Genomic DNA, 16,937 nt, shown 5'->3' with positions numbered 1-16,937 from the left:
ACTGAGTAGATGGCTCCTGTTCTAGAGGTTCGTAGCCTCTGATGGGGAGACCGCAAAAGGCCCAGCTTGGGATCGGAGAAACACTGAGACTGACTAGATTGCTCTTCTGAGGGGGGTGCAGCCCCTAAGGGAGTCTTTCGAAAAGCCCAGTGGAGTACCCATTCCCATGCCAGGGGCTGGAAAGTGCCCTATGATGGGAGCAGAGAAAGACTTGGTCGGACGCTGATCGGTCGGCTGCTTGGAGTCCGAGGCTGCACTGTGCCCCCTGGGAAACTCGGGGGTGCGGAACATGCACGGGTGATCCCAAAATCACCATGCACTAGTATGGCACTAGCACTGCGCACTTCCCTCTAGGTTAGTGCTTCACGTCCTTACCTCGTCATTTTGGATGGGGTAGGACAATTTTTCACACCCCCACCCCGGCCCTCTGGCTGGGGTCCTCTTTATTATTTATTTCTCTTCTTCTCACGTTCATGCACTTTTCACGTTTTCTGTTTTCTGTAGTTTGTTACGTTTTTTTGGGTTGTGTGGTCGACCCTTACGGGCCTTCCATTTCCCCAACGTGCCAAAGCTCTCGCCTTTTGGGGAGAGCTGCGGTCCCCCCGAGGCCGACCCTGAGCCGCAAGGTGGAAGGAAGTCCACTGAGGGTCTCTCCAAACCTTCGGGTGCGGAGGACCCACCGTCCTAACCCTTCCGGGGGTTGAGGAAAGAGGTTCTCTCTAAGCTTCGGTGAAGAGGACCCACCGTTCCCTATTTTCCCCTCTTCGGCCTTATGGTTGAGAGGGGTTAAGGGAAAAACGGGGCCCGTCTCCTTCGGGAGATAAGCCCATTCGATAGCACGGCCCCCTTTGCACATGTTTAGGCACAACACTGGTGGTAGGGAGCACACCTCGGTCTCCTGAGTTTCTTCAAACTCATCTGCCCCACATGCAGTGCATATGGTTTTGCCTATTTTGAGAACAAATTTGTACTGCGATAATATCTGAATAAGGGCCTTTGTGTTGCTTTATGTTTTTTATGCAGGTTATGTATTTTTATGTTGCTAATGTTGTTTTATGTTGCTTTCTGTGGTGTTATTTTGGTCATTTTGCTTTCATTGAAGTTACTATTATGTATGTTAATTTATGATAATATATGTTAATTTATGATAATTTATGCGGTTTCAGATTTTTATGTTGTTTGTTTTGCTTTATGTTATTTTGTGTTGCTTCAAGTTTTTTTATGCAGTTTATGTAGTTTTAGGTTGTTTATGTTGCTTATGTTGCTTTATGTGGTGTTATGTTGGTCCTTTTGCTTTCAGAAAAATGACTACAATTTATGTTAATGTATGTTAATTTGTGTTAATTTATGTAAATTTATGATCATCTATGCGGTTTCCGATTTTTATGTTGTTTGTGTTGCTTTATGTTATTTTGTGTAGCTTCATGTGTTTTTATGCAGTTTATGTAGTTTTATGTTGCTTATGTGGCTTTATGTGGTGTTATTTAGGTCCTTTTGCTTTCAGAAAACTACTACAATCTATGTTAATCTATGTTAATCTATGTTAATGTATGTAAATTTATGTAAATTTATGTAAAATTATGTAAATTTGTGATAATTAATGCGGTTTCAGATTTTTATGTTGTTTGTGTTGCTTTATGTTATTTTGTGTTGCTTCATGTATTTTTATGCAGTTTACGTAGTTTTATGTTGCTTATGTGACTTTATGTGGTGTTATTTAGGTCATTTTGCTTTAATCGAAATTACTATAATTTATGTTAATTTATGTTAATTTATGTTAATTTATGTTAATTTATGATAATTTGTGATAATTAATTCGGTTGCAGATTTTTATGTTGTTTATGTTGTGTTATGGTTTTTGTGTTGATTTATGTTTTTTATGCAGGTTATGTAGTTTTATGTTGCTAATGTTGTTTTATTTTGCTTTATGTGGTGTTATGTTGGTCCTTTTGCTTTCATTAAACTTCCTACAATTTTTGTTAATTTATGTTAATGTATGTTAATTTACGTAAATTTATGATAATTTATGTGGTTTCAGATTTTTATGTTGTTTGTGTTGCTTTATGTTATTTTGTGTTGCTTCATGTATTTTTATACAGTTTACGTAGTTTTATGTTGCTTATGTGACTTTATGTGGTGTTATTTAGGTCATTTTGCTTTCATTGAAATTACTATAATTTATGTTAATTTATGTTAATTTATGATAATTTATGATAATTTATGCGGTTGCAGATTTTTATGTTGTTTATGTTTTGTTATGGTTTTTGTGTTGATTTATGTTTTTTTATGCAGGTTATGTAGTTTTATGTTGCTAATGTTGTTTTATTTTGCTTTATGTGGTGTTATGTTGGTCCTTTTGCTTTCATTAAACTTCCTACAATTTCTGTTAATTTATGTTAATGTATGTTAATTTATGTAAATTTATGCTGATTTATGCGGTTTCAGATTTTTATGTTGTTTGTGTTGCTTTATGTGATTTTGTGTTGCTTCATGTATTTTTATGCAGTTTATGTAGTTTTATGTTGCTTATGTGACTTTATGTGGTGTTATTAAGGTCATTTTGCTTTCATTGAAATTACTATGCACGTGTTTAGGCACAGCACTGGTGGTAGGGAGCACACCTCGGGCTCCTGAGTTTCTTCAAACTCATCTGCCCCACATGCAGTGCATATGGTTTTGCCTATTTTGAGAACAAATTTGTACTGCGATAATATCCGAATAAGGGCCTTTGTGTTGCTTTATGTTTTTTTATGCAGGTTATGTAGTTTTATGTTGCTAATGTTGTTTTATTTTGCTTTATGTGGTGTTATGTTGGTCCTTTTGCTTTCATTAAACTTCCTACAATTTCTGTTAATTTATGTTAATGTATGTTAATTTATGTAAATTTATGATAATGTATGTGGTTTCAGATTTTTATGTTGTTTGTGTTGCTTTATGTTATTTTGTGTTGCTTCATGTATTTTTATACAGTTTATGTAGTTTTATGTTGCTTATGTGACTTTATGTGGTGTTATTTAGGTCATTTTGCTTTCATTGAAATTACTATAATTTATGTTAATTTATGATAATTTATGATAATTTATGATAATTTATGCGGTTGCATATTTTTATGTGGTTTATGTTGTGTTATGGTTTTTGTGTTGCTTTATGTTTTTTATGCAGGTTATGTAGTTTTATGTTGCTAATGTTGTTTTATGTTGCTTTATGTGGTGTTATGTTGCTCCTTTTGCTTTCATTAAACTTACTACAATTTATGTTAATTTATGTTAATTTATGTTAATGTATGTTCATTTATGTTAATTTCTGACAATTTATGATAATTTATTATAATTTATGCGGTTTCAGATTTTTATGTTGTTTGTGTTACTGTATGTTTTTTTGGCCCTTATTCAGATCTGATCACAGTACAAATTTGTTCTCAAAATGGGAAAAACCATGTGCACAGCAGGTGGGGCAGATGTAACTTGTAAAGAGAGAGTTAGATTTGTGTGAGTTATTTTGTTTCTGTGCAGGATAAATACTGGCTGCATTATGTTTACACTGCAATTTAGATTTCAGTTTCAACACACCCCACCCAAATGTAACTCTCTCTGCACATGTTATCTCAGCCTTTTGGCTAAGATCAAGTGTAGTATCTGTTCTAATCAGTGGGTATGGACTGGCCTCTGGCAGAGAATAGAGAAAGGCTGGACTGAGTAGCTGCTCTGATGGGCGGAGGGTGTGGGACCCCTCTTTTTTGCCTGGGAGTGGTGAAAAGTCTGGCTGAGTACCTTCACCTCTGCCTTTGGTAGGAGGTGTTGTTTCCTTAAATCCACTGGTAAGAGGGGGGAGAAACACTAAGCCTAGTAGTTTGACTCTCTTGACGGGGTTCGTAGCCCCGGAAGGATGAGCTAGCGAAAGGCTCAGTCTAGTATCCATTCCCAAGGAGCGGAGAAAGGCTGGGACTGAGTAGATGGCTCCTGTTCTAGAGGTTCGTAGCCTCTGATGGGGAGACCGCGAAAGGCCCAGCTTGGGATCGGAGAAACACTGAGACTGAGTAGATTGCTCTTCTGAGGGGGGTGCAGCCCCTAAGGGAGTCTTTCGAAAAGCCCAGTGGAGTACCCATTCCCATGCCAGGGGCTGGAAAGTGCCCTATGATGGGAGCAGAGAAAGACTTGGTCGGACGCTGATCGGTCGGCTGCTTGGAGTCCGAGGCTGCACTGTGCCCCCTGGGAAACTCGGGGGTGCCGAACATGCACGGGTGATCCCAAAATCACCATGCACTAGTATGGCACTAGCACTGCGCACTTCCCTCTAGGTTAGTGCTTCACGTCCTTACCTCGTCATTTTGGATGGGGTAGGACAATTTTTCACACCCCCACCCCGGCCCTCTGGCTGGGGTCCTCTTTATTATTTATTTCTCTTCTTCTCACGTTCATGCACTTTTCACGTTTTCTGTTTTCTGTAGTTTGTTACGTTTTTTTGGGTTGTGTGGTCGACCCTTACGGGCCTTCCATTTCCCCAACGTGCCAAAGCTCTCACCTTTTGGGGAGAGCTGCGGTCCCCCCGAGGCCGACCCTGAGCCGCAAGGTGGAAGGAAGTCCACTGAGGGTCTCTCCAAACCTTCGGGTGCGGAGGACCCACCGTCCTAACCCTTCCGGGGGTTGAGGAAAGAGGTTCTCTCTAAGCTTCGGTGAAGAGGACCCACCGTTCCCTATTTTCCCCTCTTCGGCCTTATGGTTGAGAGGGGTTAAGGAAAAAACGGGGCCCGTCTCCTTCGGGAGATAAGCCCATTCGATAGCACGGCCCCCTTTGCACATGTTTAGGCACAGCACTGGTGGTAGGGAGCACACCTCGGTCTCCTGAGTTTCTTCAAACTCATCTGCCCCACATGCAGTGCATATGGTTTTGCCTATTTTGAGAACAAATTTGTACTGCGATAATATCTGAATAAGGGCCTTTGTGTTGCTTTATGTTTTTTATGCAGGTTATGTATTTTTATGTTGCTAATGTTGTTTTATGTTGCTTTCTGTGGTGTTATTTTGGTCATTTTGCTTTCATTGAAGTTACTATTATGTATGTTAATTTATGATAATATATGTTAATTTATGATAATTTATGCAGTTTCAGATTTTTATGTTGTTTGTTTTGCTTTATGTTATTTTGTGTTGCTTCAAGTTTTTTTATGCAGTTTATGTAGTTTTAGGTTGTTTATGTTGCTTATGTTGCTTTATGTGGTGTTATGTTGGTCCTTTTGCTTTCAGAAAAATTACTACAATTTATGTTAATGTATGTTAATTTGTGTTAATTTATGTAAATTTATGATCATCTATGCGGTTTCCGATTTTTATGTTGTTTGTGTTGCTTTATGTTATTTTGTGTAGCTTCATGTGTTTTTATGCAGTTTATGTAGTTTTATGTTGCTTATGTGGCTTTATGTGGTGTTATTTAGGTCCTTTTGCTTTCAGAAAACTACTACAATCTATGTTAATCTATGTTAATCTATGTTAATGTATGTAAATTTATGTAAATTTATGTAAAATTATGTAAATTTGTGATAATTAATGCGGTTTCAGATTTTTATGTTGTTTGTGTTGCTTTATGTTATTTTGTGTTGCTTCATGTATTTTTATGCAGTTTACGTAGTTTTATGTTGCTTATGTGACTTTATGTGGTGTTATTTAGGTCATTTTGCTTTAATTGAAATTACTATAATTTATGTTAATTTATGTTAATTTATGTTAATTTATGATAATTTGTGATAATTTATTCGGTTGCAGATTTTTATGTTGTTTATGTTGTGTTATGGTTTTTGTGTTGATTTATGTTTTTTTATGCAGGTTATGTAGTTTTATGTTGCTAATGTTGTTTTATTTTGCTTTATGTGGTGTTATGTTGGTCCTTTTGCTTTCATTAAACTTCCTACAATTTTTGTTAATTTATGTTAATGTATGTTAATTTACGTAAATTTATGATAATTTATGTGGTTTCAGATTTTTATGTTGTTTGTGTTGCTTTATGTTATTTTGTGTTGCTTCATGTATTTTTATACAGTTTACGTAGTTTTATGTTGCTTATGTGACTTTATGTGGTGTTATTTAGGTCATTTTGCTTTCATTGAAATTACTATAATTTATGTTAATTTATGTTAATTTATGATAATTTATGATAATTTATGATAATTTATGCGGTTGCAGATTTTTATGTTGTTTATGTTTTGTTATGGTTTTTGTGTTGATTTATGTTTTTTTATGCAGGTTATGTAGTTTTATGTTGCTAATGTTGTTTTATTTTGCTTTATGTGGTGTTATGTTGGTCCTTTGGCTTTCATTAAACTTCCTACAATTTATGTTAATTTATGTTAATGTATGTTAATTTATGTAAATTTATGATAATTTATGTGGTTTCAGATTTTTATGTTGTTTGTGTTGCTTTATGTTATTTTGTGTTGCTTTATGTATTTTTATGCAGTTTATGTAGTTTTATGTTGCTTATGTGACTTTATGTGGTGTTATTTAGGTCATTTTGCTTTCATTGAAATTACTATAATTTATGTTCATTTATGTTAATTTATGATAATTTATGATAATTTATGCGGTTAAAGACTTTTATGTTGTTTATGTTGTGTTATGGTTTTTGTGTTGATTTATGTTTTTTATGCAGGTTATGTAGTTTTATGTTGCTAATGTTGTTTTATTTTGCTTTATGTGGTGTTATGTTGGTCCTTTTGCTTTCATTAAACTTCCTACAATTTATGTTAATGTATGTTAATTTATGTAAATTTATGTTAATTTATGATAATTTATGTGGTTTCAGATTTTTATGTTGTTTGTGTTGCTTTATGTTATTTTGTGTTGCTTCAAGTTTTTTTATGCAGTTTATGTAGTTTTAGGTTGTTTATGTTGCTTATGTTGCTTTATGTGGTGTTATGTTGGTCCTTTTGCTTTCAGAAAAATTACTACAATTTATGTTAATGTATGTTAATTTGTGTTAATTTATGTAAATTTATGATCATCTATGCGGTTTCCGATTTTTATGTTGTTTGTGTTGCTTTATGTTATTTTGTGTAGCTTCATGTGTTTTTATGCAGTTTATGTAGTTTTATGTTGCTTATGTGGCTTTATGTGGTGTTATTTAGGTCCTTTTGCTTTCAGAAAACTACTACAATCTATGTTAATCTATGTTAATCTATGTTAATGTATGTAAATTTATGTAAATTTATGTAAAATTATGTAAATTTGTGATAATTAATGCGGTTTCAGATTTTTATGTTGTTTGTGTTGCTTTATGTTATTTTGTGTTGCTTCATGTATTTTTATGCAGTTTACGTAGTTTTATGTTGCTTATGTGACTTTATGTGGTGTTATTTAGGTCATTTTGCTTTCATTGAAATTACTATAATTTATGTTACTTTATGTTAATTTATGTTAATTTATGAAAATTTATGATAATTTATGATAATTTATGCGGTTAAAGACTTTTATGTTGTTTATGTTGTGTTATGGTTTTTGTGTTGATTTATGTTTTTTATGCAGGTTATGTAGTTTTATGTTGCTAATGTTGTTTTATTTTGCTTCATGTGGTGTTATGTTGGTCCTTTTGCTTTCATTAAACTTCCTACAATTTATGTTAATGTATGTTAATTTATGTAAATTTATGATACTTTATGTGGTTTCAGATTTTTATGTTGTTTGTGTTGCTTTATGTTATTTTGTGTTGCTTCATGTATTTTTATACAGTTTACGTAGTTTTATGTTGCTTATGTGACTTTATGTGGTGTTATTTAGGTCATTTTGCTTTCATTGAAATTACTATAATTTATGTTAATTTATGTTAATTTATGTTAATTTATGATAATTTATGATAATTTATGCGGTTGCAGATTTTTATGTGGTTTATGTTGTGTTATGGTTTTTGTGTTGCTTTATGTTTTTTATGCAGGTTATGTAGTTTTATGTTGCTAATGTTGTTTTATTTTGCTTTATGTGGTGTTATGTTGGTCCTTTTGCTTTCATTAAACTTCCTACAATTTCTGTTAATTTATGTTAATATATGTTAATTTATGTAAATGTATGCTAATTTATGCGGTTTCAGATTTTTATGTTGTTTGTGTTGCTTTATGTTATTTTGTGTTGCTTCATGTATTTTTATGCAGTTTATGTAGTTTTATGTTGCTTATGTGACTTTATGTGGTGTTATTAAGGTCATTTTGCTTTCATTGAAATTACTATGCACGTGTTTAGGCACAGCACTGGTGGTAGGGAGCACACCTTGGGCTCCTGAGTTTCTTCAAACTCATCTGCCCCACATGCAGTGCATATGGTTTTGCCTATTTTGAGAACAAATTTGTACTGCGATAATATCCGAATAAGGGCCTTTGTGTTGCTTTATGTTTTTTTATGCAGGTTATGTAGTTTTATGTTGCTAATGTTGTTTTATTTTGCTTTATGTGGTGTTATGTTGGTCCTTTTGCTTTCATTAAACTTCCTACAATTTCTGTTAATTTATGTTAATGTATGTTAATTTATGTAAATTTATGATAATGTATGTGGTTTCAGATTTTTATGTTGTTTGTGTTGCTTTATGTTATTTTGTGTTGCTTTATGTATTTTTATGCAGTTTATGTAGTTTTATGTTGCTTATGTGACTTTATGTGGTGTTATTTAGGTCATTTTGCTTTCATTGAAATTACTATAATTTATGTTCATTTATGTTAATTTATGATAATTTATGATAATTTATGCGGTTGCAGATTTTTATGTTGTTTATGTTTTGTTATGGTTTTTGTGTTGATTTATGTTTTTTTTATGCAGGTTATGTAGTTTTATGTTGCTAATGTTGTTTTATTTTGCTTTATGTGGTGTTATGTTGGTCCTTTTGCTTTCATTAAACTTCCTACAATTTCTGTTAATTTATGTTAATATATGTTAATTTATGTTAATATATGTTAATTTATGTAAATGTATGCTAATTTATGCGGATTCAGATTTTTATGTTGTTTGTGTTGCTTTATGTTATTTTGTGTTGCTTCATGTATTTTTATGCAGTTTATGTAGTTTTATGTTGCTTATGTGACTTTATGTGGTGTTATTAAGGTCATTTTGCTTTCATTGAAATTACTATGCACGTGTTTAGGCACAGCACTGGTGGTAGGGAGCACACCTCGGGCTCCTGAGTTTCTTCAAACTCATCTGCCCCACATGCAGTGCATATGGTTTTGCCTATTTTGAGAACAAATTTGTACTGCGATAATATCCGAATAAGGGCCTTTGTGTTGCTTTATGTTTTTTTATGCAGGTTATGTAGTTTTATGTTGCTAATGTTGTTTTATTTTGCTTTATGTGGTGTTATGTTGGTCCTTTTGCTTTCATTAAACTTCCTACAATTTCTGTTAATTTATGTTAATGTATGTTAATTTATGTAAATTTATGATAATGTATGTGGTTTCAGATTTTTATGTTGTTTGTGTTGCTTTATGTTATTTTGTGTTGCTTTATATATTTGTATGCAGTTTATGTAGTTTTATGTTGCTTATGTGACTTTATGTGGTGTTATTTAGGTCATTTTGCTTTCATTGAAATTACTATAATTTATGTTAATTTATGATAATTTATGATAATTTATGATAATTTATGATAATTTATGCGGTTGCATATTTTTATGTGGTTTATGTTGTGTTATGGTTTTTGTGTTGCTTTATGTTTTTTATGCAGGTTATGTAGATTTATGTTGCTAATGTTGTTTTATGTTGCTTTATGTGGTGTTATGTTGGTCCTTTTGCTTTCATTAAACTTACTACAATTTATGTTAATTTGTGTTAATTTATGTTAATTTATGTTAATTTATGACAATTTATGACAATTTATTATAATTTATGCGGTTTCAGATTTTTATGTTGTTTGTGTTACTGTATTTTTTTTGGCCCTTATTCAGATCTGATCACAGTACAAATTTGTTCTCAAAATGGGAAAACCATGTGCACAGCAGGTGGGGCAGATGTAACTTGTAAAGAGAGAGTTAGATTTGTGTGAGTTATTTTGTTTCTGTGCAGGATAAATACTGGCTGCATTATGTGTACACTGCAATTTAGATTTCAGTTTCAACACACCCCACCCAAATGTAACTCTCTCTGCACATGTTATCTCAGCCTTTTGGCTAAGATCAAGTGTAGTATCTGTTCTAATCAGTGGGTATGGACTGGCCTCTGGCAGAGAATAGAGAAAGGCTGGACTGAGTAGCTGCTCTGATGGGCGGAGGGTGTGGGACCCCTCTTTTTTGCCTGGGAGTGGTGAAAAGTCTGGCTGAGTACCTTCACCTCTGCCTTTGGTAGGAGGTGTTGTTTCCTTAAATCCACTGGTAAGAGGGGGGAGAAACACTAAGCCTAGTAGTTTGACTCTCTTGACGGGGTTCGTAGCCCCGGAAGGATGAGCCAGCGAAAGGCTCAGTCTAGTATCCATTCCCAAGGAGCGGAGAAAGGCTGGGACTGAGTAGATGGCTCCTGTTCTAGAGGTTCGTAGCCTCTGATGGGGAGACCGCGAAAGGCCCAGCTTGGGATCGGAGAAACACTGAGACTGACTAGATTGCTCTTCTGAGGGGGGTGCAGCCCCTAAGGGAGTCTTTCGAAAAGCCCAGTGGAGTACCCATTCCCATGCCAGGGGCTGGAAAGTGCCCTATGATGGGAGCAGAGAAAGACTTGGTCGGACGCTGATCGGTCGGCTGCTTGGAGTCCAAGGCTGCACTGTGCCCCCTGGGAAACTCGGGGGTGCCGAACATGCACGGGTGATCCCAAAATCACCATGCACTAGTATGGCACTAGCACTGCGCACTTCCCTCTAGGTTAGTGCTTCACGTCCTTACCTCGTCATTTTGGATGGGGTAGGACAATTTTTCACACCCCCACCCCGGCCCTCTGGCTGGGGTCCTCTTTATTATTTATTTCTCTTCTTCTCACGTTCATGCACTTTTCACGTTTTCTGTTTTCTGTAGTTTGTTACGTTTTTTTGGGTTGTGTGGTCGACCCTTACGGGCCTTCCATTTCCCCAATGTGCCAAAGCTCTCGCCTTTTGGGGAGAGCTGCGGTCCCCCCGAGGCCGACCCTGAGCCGCAAGGTGGAAGGAAGTCCACTGAGGGTCTCTCCAAACCTTCGGGTGCGGAGGACCCACCGTCCTAACTCTTCCGGGGGTTGAGGAAAGAGGTTCTCTCTAAGCTTCGGTGAAGAGGACCCACCGTTCCCTATTTTCCCCTCTTCGGCCTTATGGTTGAGAGGGGTTAAGGGAAAAACGGGGCCCGTCTCCTTCGGGAGATAAGCCCATTCAATAGCACGGCCCCCTTTGCACATGTTTAGGCACAACACTGGTGGTAGGGAGCACACCTCGGTCTCCTGAGTTTCTTCAAACTCATCTGCCCCACATGCAGTGCATATGGTTTTGCCTATTTTGAGAACAAATTTGTACTGCGATAATATCTGAATAAGGGCCTTTGTGTTGCTTTATGTTTTTTATGCAGGTTATGTATTTTTATGTTGCTAATGTTGTTTTATGTTGCTTTCTGTGGTGTTATTTTGGTCATTTTGCTTTCATTGAAGTTACTATTATGTATGTTAATTTATGATAATATATGTTAATTTATGATAATTTATGCGGTTTCAGATTTTTATGTTGTTTGGGTTGCTTTATGTTATTTTGTGTTGCTTCAAGTTTTTTTATGCAGTTTATGTAGTTTTAGGTTGTTTATGTTGCTTATGTTGCTTTATGTGGTGTTATGTTGGTCCTTTTGCTTTCAGAAAAATTACTACAATTTATGTTAATGTATGTTAATTTGTGTTAATTTATGTAAATTTATGATCATCTATGTGGTTTCCGATTTTTATGTTGTTTGTGTTGCTTTATGTTATTTTGTGTAGCTTCATGTGTTTTTATGCAGTTTATGTAGTTTTATGTTGCTTATGTGGCTTTATGTGGTGTTATTTAGGTCCTTTTGCTTTCAGAAAACTACTACAATCTATGTTAATCTATGTTAATCTATGTTAATGTGTGTAAATTTATGTAAATTTATGTAAAATTATGTAAATTTGTGATAATTAATGCGGTTTCAGATTTTTATGTTGTTTGTGTTGCTTTATGTTATTTTGTGTTGCTTCATGTATTTGTATGCAGTTTACGTAGTTTTATGTTGCTTATGTGACTTTATGTGGTGTTATTTAGGTCATTTTGCTTTCATTGAAATTACTATAATTTATGTTAATTTATGTTAATTTATGAAAATGTATGATAATTTATGATAATTTATGCAGTTAAAGACTTTTATGTTGTTTATGTTGTGTTATGGTTTTTGTGTTGATTTATGTTTTTTATGCAGGTTATGTAGTTTTATGTTGCTAATGTTGTTTTATTTTGCTTTATGTGGTGTTATGTTGGTCCTTTTGCTTTCATTAAACTTCCTACAATTTATGTTAATGTATGTTAATTTATGTAAATTTATGATACTTTATGTGGTTTCAGATTTTTATGTTGTTTGTGTTGCTTTATGTTATTTTGTGTTGCTTTATGTATTTTTATGCAGTTTATGTAGTTTTATGTTGCTTATGTGACTTTATGTGGTGTTATTTAGGTCATTTTGCTTTCATTGAAATTACTATAATTTATGTTAATTTATGGTAATTTATGATAATTTATGATAATTTATGATAATTTATGTGGTTTCAGATTTTTATGTTGTTTGTGTTGCTTTATGTTATTTTGTGTTGCTTCATGTATTTTTATACAGTTTACGTAGTTTTATGTTGCTTATGTGACTTTATGTGGTGTTATTTAGGTCATTTTGCTTTCATTGAAATTACTATAATTTATGTTAATTTATGATAATTTATGATAATTTATGATAATTTATGCGGTTGCAGATTTTTATGTGGTTTATGTTGTGTTATGGTTTTTGTGTTGCTTTATGTTTTTTATGCAGGTTATGTAGTTTTATGTTGCTAATGTTGTTTTATGTTGCTTTATGTGGTGTTATGTTGGTCCTTTTGCTTTCATTAAACTTACTACAATTTATGTTAATTTATGTTAATGTATGTTCATTTATGTTAATTTATGACAATTTATGATAATTTATTATAATTTATGCGGTTTCAGATTTTTATGTTGTTTGTGTTACTGTATGTTTTTTTGGCCCTTATTCAGATCTGATCACAGTACAAATTTGTTCTCAAAATGGGAAAAACCATGTGCACAGCAGGTGGGGCAGATGTAACTTGTAAAGAGAGAGTTAGATTTGTGTGAGTTATTTTGTTTCTGTGCAGGATAAATACTGGCTGCATTATGTTTACACTGCAATTTAGATTTCAGTTTCAACACACCCCACCCAAATGTAACTCTCTCTGCACATGTTATCTCAGCCTTTTGGCTAAGATCAAGTGTAGTATCTGTTCTAATCAGTGGGTATGGACTGGCCTCTGGCAGAGAATAGAGAAAGGCTGGACTGAGTAGCTGCTCTGATGGGCGGAGGGTGTGGGACCCCTCTTTTTTGCCTGGGAGTGGTGAAAAGTCTGGCTGAGTACCTTCACCTCTGCCTTTGGTAGGAGGTGTTGTTTCCTTAAATCCACTGGTAAGAGGGGGGAGAAACACTAAGCCTAGTAGTTTGACTCTCTTGACGGTGTTCGTAGCCCCGGAAGGATGAGCTAGCGAAAGGCTCAGTCTAGTATCCATTCCCAAGGAGCGGAGAAAGGCTGGGACTGAGTAGATGGCTCCTGTTCTAGAGGTTCGTAGCCTCTGATGGGGAGACCGTGAAAGGCCCAGCTTGGGATCGGAGAAACACTGAGACTGAGTAGATTGCTCTTCTGAGGGGGGTGCAGCCCCTAAGGGAGTCTTTCGAAAAGCCCAGTGGAGTACCCATTCCCATGCCAGGGGCTGGAAAGTGCCCTATGATGGGAGCAGAGAAAGACTTGGTCGGACGCTGATCGGTCGGCTGCTTGGAGTCCGAGGCTGCACTGTGCCCCCTGGGAAACTCGGGGGTGCCGAACATGCACGGGTGATCCCAAAATCACCATGCACTAGTATGGCACTAGCACTGCGCACTTCCCTCTAGGTTAGTGCTTCACGTCCTTACCTCGTCATTTTGGATGGGGTAGGACAATTTTTCACACCCCCACCCCGGCCCTCTGGCTGGGGTCCTCTTTATTATTTATTTCTCTTCTTCTCACGTTCATGCACTTTTCACGTTTTCTGTTTTCTGTAGTTTGTTACGTTTTTTTGGGTTGTGTGGTCGACCCTTACGGGCCTTCCATTTCCCCAACGTGCCAAAGCTCTCACCTTTTGGGGAGAGCTGCGGTCCCCCCGAGGTCGACCCTGAGCCGCAAGGTGGAAGGAAGTCCACTGAGGGTCTCTCCAAACCTTCGGGTGCGGAGGACCCACCGTCCTAACCCTTCCGGGGGTTGAGGAAAGAGGTTCTCTCTAAGCTTCGGTGAAGAGGACCCACCGTTCCCTATTTTCCCCTCTTCGGCCTTATGGTTGAGAGGGGTTAAGGAAAAAACGGGGCCCGTCTCCTTCGGGAGATAAGCCCATTCGATAGCACGGCCCCCTTTGCACATGTTTAGGCACAGCACTGGTGGTAGGGAGCACACCTCGGTCTCCTGAGTTTCTTCAAACTCATCTGCCCCACATGCAGTGCATATGGTTTTGCCTATTTTGAGAACAAATTTGTACTGCGATAATATCTGAATAAGGGCCTTTGTGTTGCTTTATGTTTTTTATGCAGGTTATGTATTTTTATGTTGCTAATGTTGTTTTATGTTGCTTTCTGTGGTGTTATTTTGGTCATTTTGCTTTCATTGAAGTTACTATTATGTATGTTAATTTATGATAATATATGTTAATTTATGATAATTTATGCGGTTTCAGATTTTTATGTTGTTTGTTTTGCTTTATGTTATTTTGTGTTGCTTCAAGTTTTTTTATGCAGTTTATGTAGTTTTAGGTTGTTTATGTTGCTTATGTTGCTTTATGTGGTGTTATGTTGGTCCTTTTGCTTTCAGAAAAATTACTACAATTTATGTTAATGTATGTTAATTTGTGTTAATTTATGTAAATTTATGATCATCTATGCGGTTTCCGATTTTTATGTTGTTTGTGTTGCTTTATGTTATTTTGTGTAGGTTCATGTGTTTTTATGCAGTTTATGTAGTTTTATGTTGCTTATGTGGCTTTATGTGGTGTTATTTAGGTCCTTTTGCTTTCAGAAAACTACTACAATCTATGTTAATCTATGTTAATCTATGTTAATGTATGTAAATTTATGTAAAATTATGTAAATTTGTGATAATTAATGCGGTTTCAGATTTTTATGTTGTTTGTGTTGCTTTATGTTATTTTGTGTTGCTTCATGTATTTTTATGCAGTTTACGTAGTTTTATGTTGCTTATGTGACTTTATGTGGTGTTATTTAGGTCATTTTGCTTTAATTGAAATTACTATAATTTATGTTAATTTATGTTAATTTATGATAATTTGTGATAATTTATTCGGTTGCAGATTTTTATGTTGTTTATGTTGTGTTATGGTTTTTGTGTTGATTTATGTTTTTTTATGCAGGTTATGTAGTTTTATGTTGCTAATGTTGTTTTATTTTGCTTTATGTGGTGTTATGTTGGTCCTTTTGCTTTCATTAAACTTCCTACAATTTTTGTTAATTTATGTTAATGTATGTTAATTTACGTAAATTTATGATAATTTATGTGGTTTCAGATTTTTATGTTGTTTGTGTTGCTTTATGTTATTTTGTGTTGCTTCATGTATTTTTATACAGTTTACGTAGTTTTATGTTGCTTATGTGACTTTATGTGGTGTTATTTAGGTCATTTTGCTTTCATTGAAATTACTATAATTTATGTTAATTTATGTTAATTTATGATAATTTATGATAATTTATGCGGTTGCAGATTTTTATGTTGTTTATGTTTTGTTATGGTTTTTGTGTTGATTTATGTTTTTTTTATGCAGGTTATGTAGTTTTATGTTGCTAATGTTGTTTTATTTTGCTTTATGTGGTGTTATGTTGGTCCTTTGGCTTTCATTAAACTTCCTACAATTTATGTTAATTTATGTTAATGTATGTTAATTTATGTAAATTTATGATAATTTATGTGGTTTCAGATTTTTATGTTGTTTGTGTTGCTTTATGTTATTTTGTGTTGCTTTATGTATTTTTATGCAGTTTATGTAGTTTTATGTTGCTTATGTGACTTTATGTGGTGTTATTTAGGTCATTTTGCTTTCATTGAAATTACTATAATTTATGTTCATTTATGTTAATTTATGATAATTTATGATAATTTATGCGGTTGCAGATTTTTATGTGGTTTATGTTGTGTTATGGTTTTTGTGTTGCTTTATGTTTTTTATGCAGGTTATGTAGTTTTATGTTGCTAATGTTGTTTTATGTTGCTTTATGTGGTGTTATGTTGGTCCTTTTGCTTTCATTAAACTTACTACAATTTATGTTAATTTATGTTAATGTATGTTCATTTATGTTAATTTATGACAATTTATGATAATTTATTATAATTTATGCGGTTTCAGATTTTTATGTTGTTTGTGTTACTGTATGTTTTTTTGGCCCTTATTCAGATCTGATCACAGTACAAATTTGTTCTCAAAATGGGAAAAACCATGTGCACAGCAGGTGGGGCAGATGTAACTTGTAAAGAGAGAGTTAGATTTGTGTGAGTTATTTTGTTTCTGTGCAGGATAAATACTGGCTGCATTATGTTTACACTGCAATTTAGATTTCAGTTTCAACACACCCCACCCAAATGTAACTCTCTCTGCACATGTTATCTCAGCCTTTTGGCTAAGATCAAGTGTAGTATCTGTTCTAATCAGTGGGTATGGACTGGCCTCTGGCAGAGAATAGAGAAAGGCTGGACTGAGTAGCTGCTCTGATGGGCGGAGGGTGTGGGACCCCTC

General features: G+C 34.8%; 4 pseudogenes; all 4 read left to right on the top strand.

Moving 5' to 3' along the window:
- Positions 1-3,596: 3,596 nt before the first annotated feature.
- Positions 3,597-3,732, top strand: LOC146006176 (U2 spliceosomal RNA; annotated as a pseudogene).
- A 6,382-nt stretch (positions 3,733-10,114) lies between these two features.
- Positions 10,115-10,250, top strand: LOC146006141 (U2 spliceosomal RNA; annotated as a pseudogene).
- A 3,110-nt stretch (positions 10,251-13,360) lies between these two features.
- On the top strand, positions 13,361-13,496 carry LOC146006175 (U2 spliceosomal RNA; annotated as a pseudogene).
- A 3,305-nt stretch (positions 13,497-16,801) lies between these two features.
- Positions 16,802-16,937, top strand: LOC146006174 (U2 spliceosomal RNA; annotated as a pseudogene).

The sequence above is a fragment of the Crinia signifera genome, chromosome 5 (genome assembly GCF_055691185.1).
Source record: "Crinia signifera chromosome 5, ASM5569118v1, whole genome shotgun sequence".
NCBI classification, from domain to species: domain Eukaryota; kingdom Metazoa; phylum Chordata; class Amphibia; order Anura; family Myobatrachidae; genus Crinia; species Crinia signifera.
The sequence above is the reverse complement of the archived record's forward strand: the minus strand, read 5'-3'. Positions and strand labels throughout refer to the sequence as shown.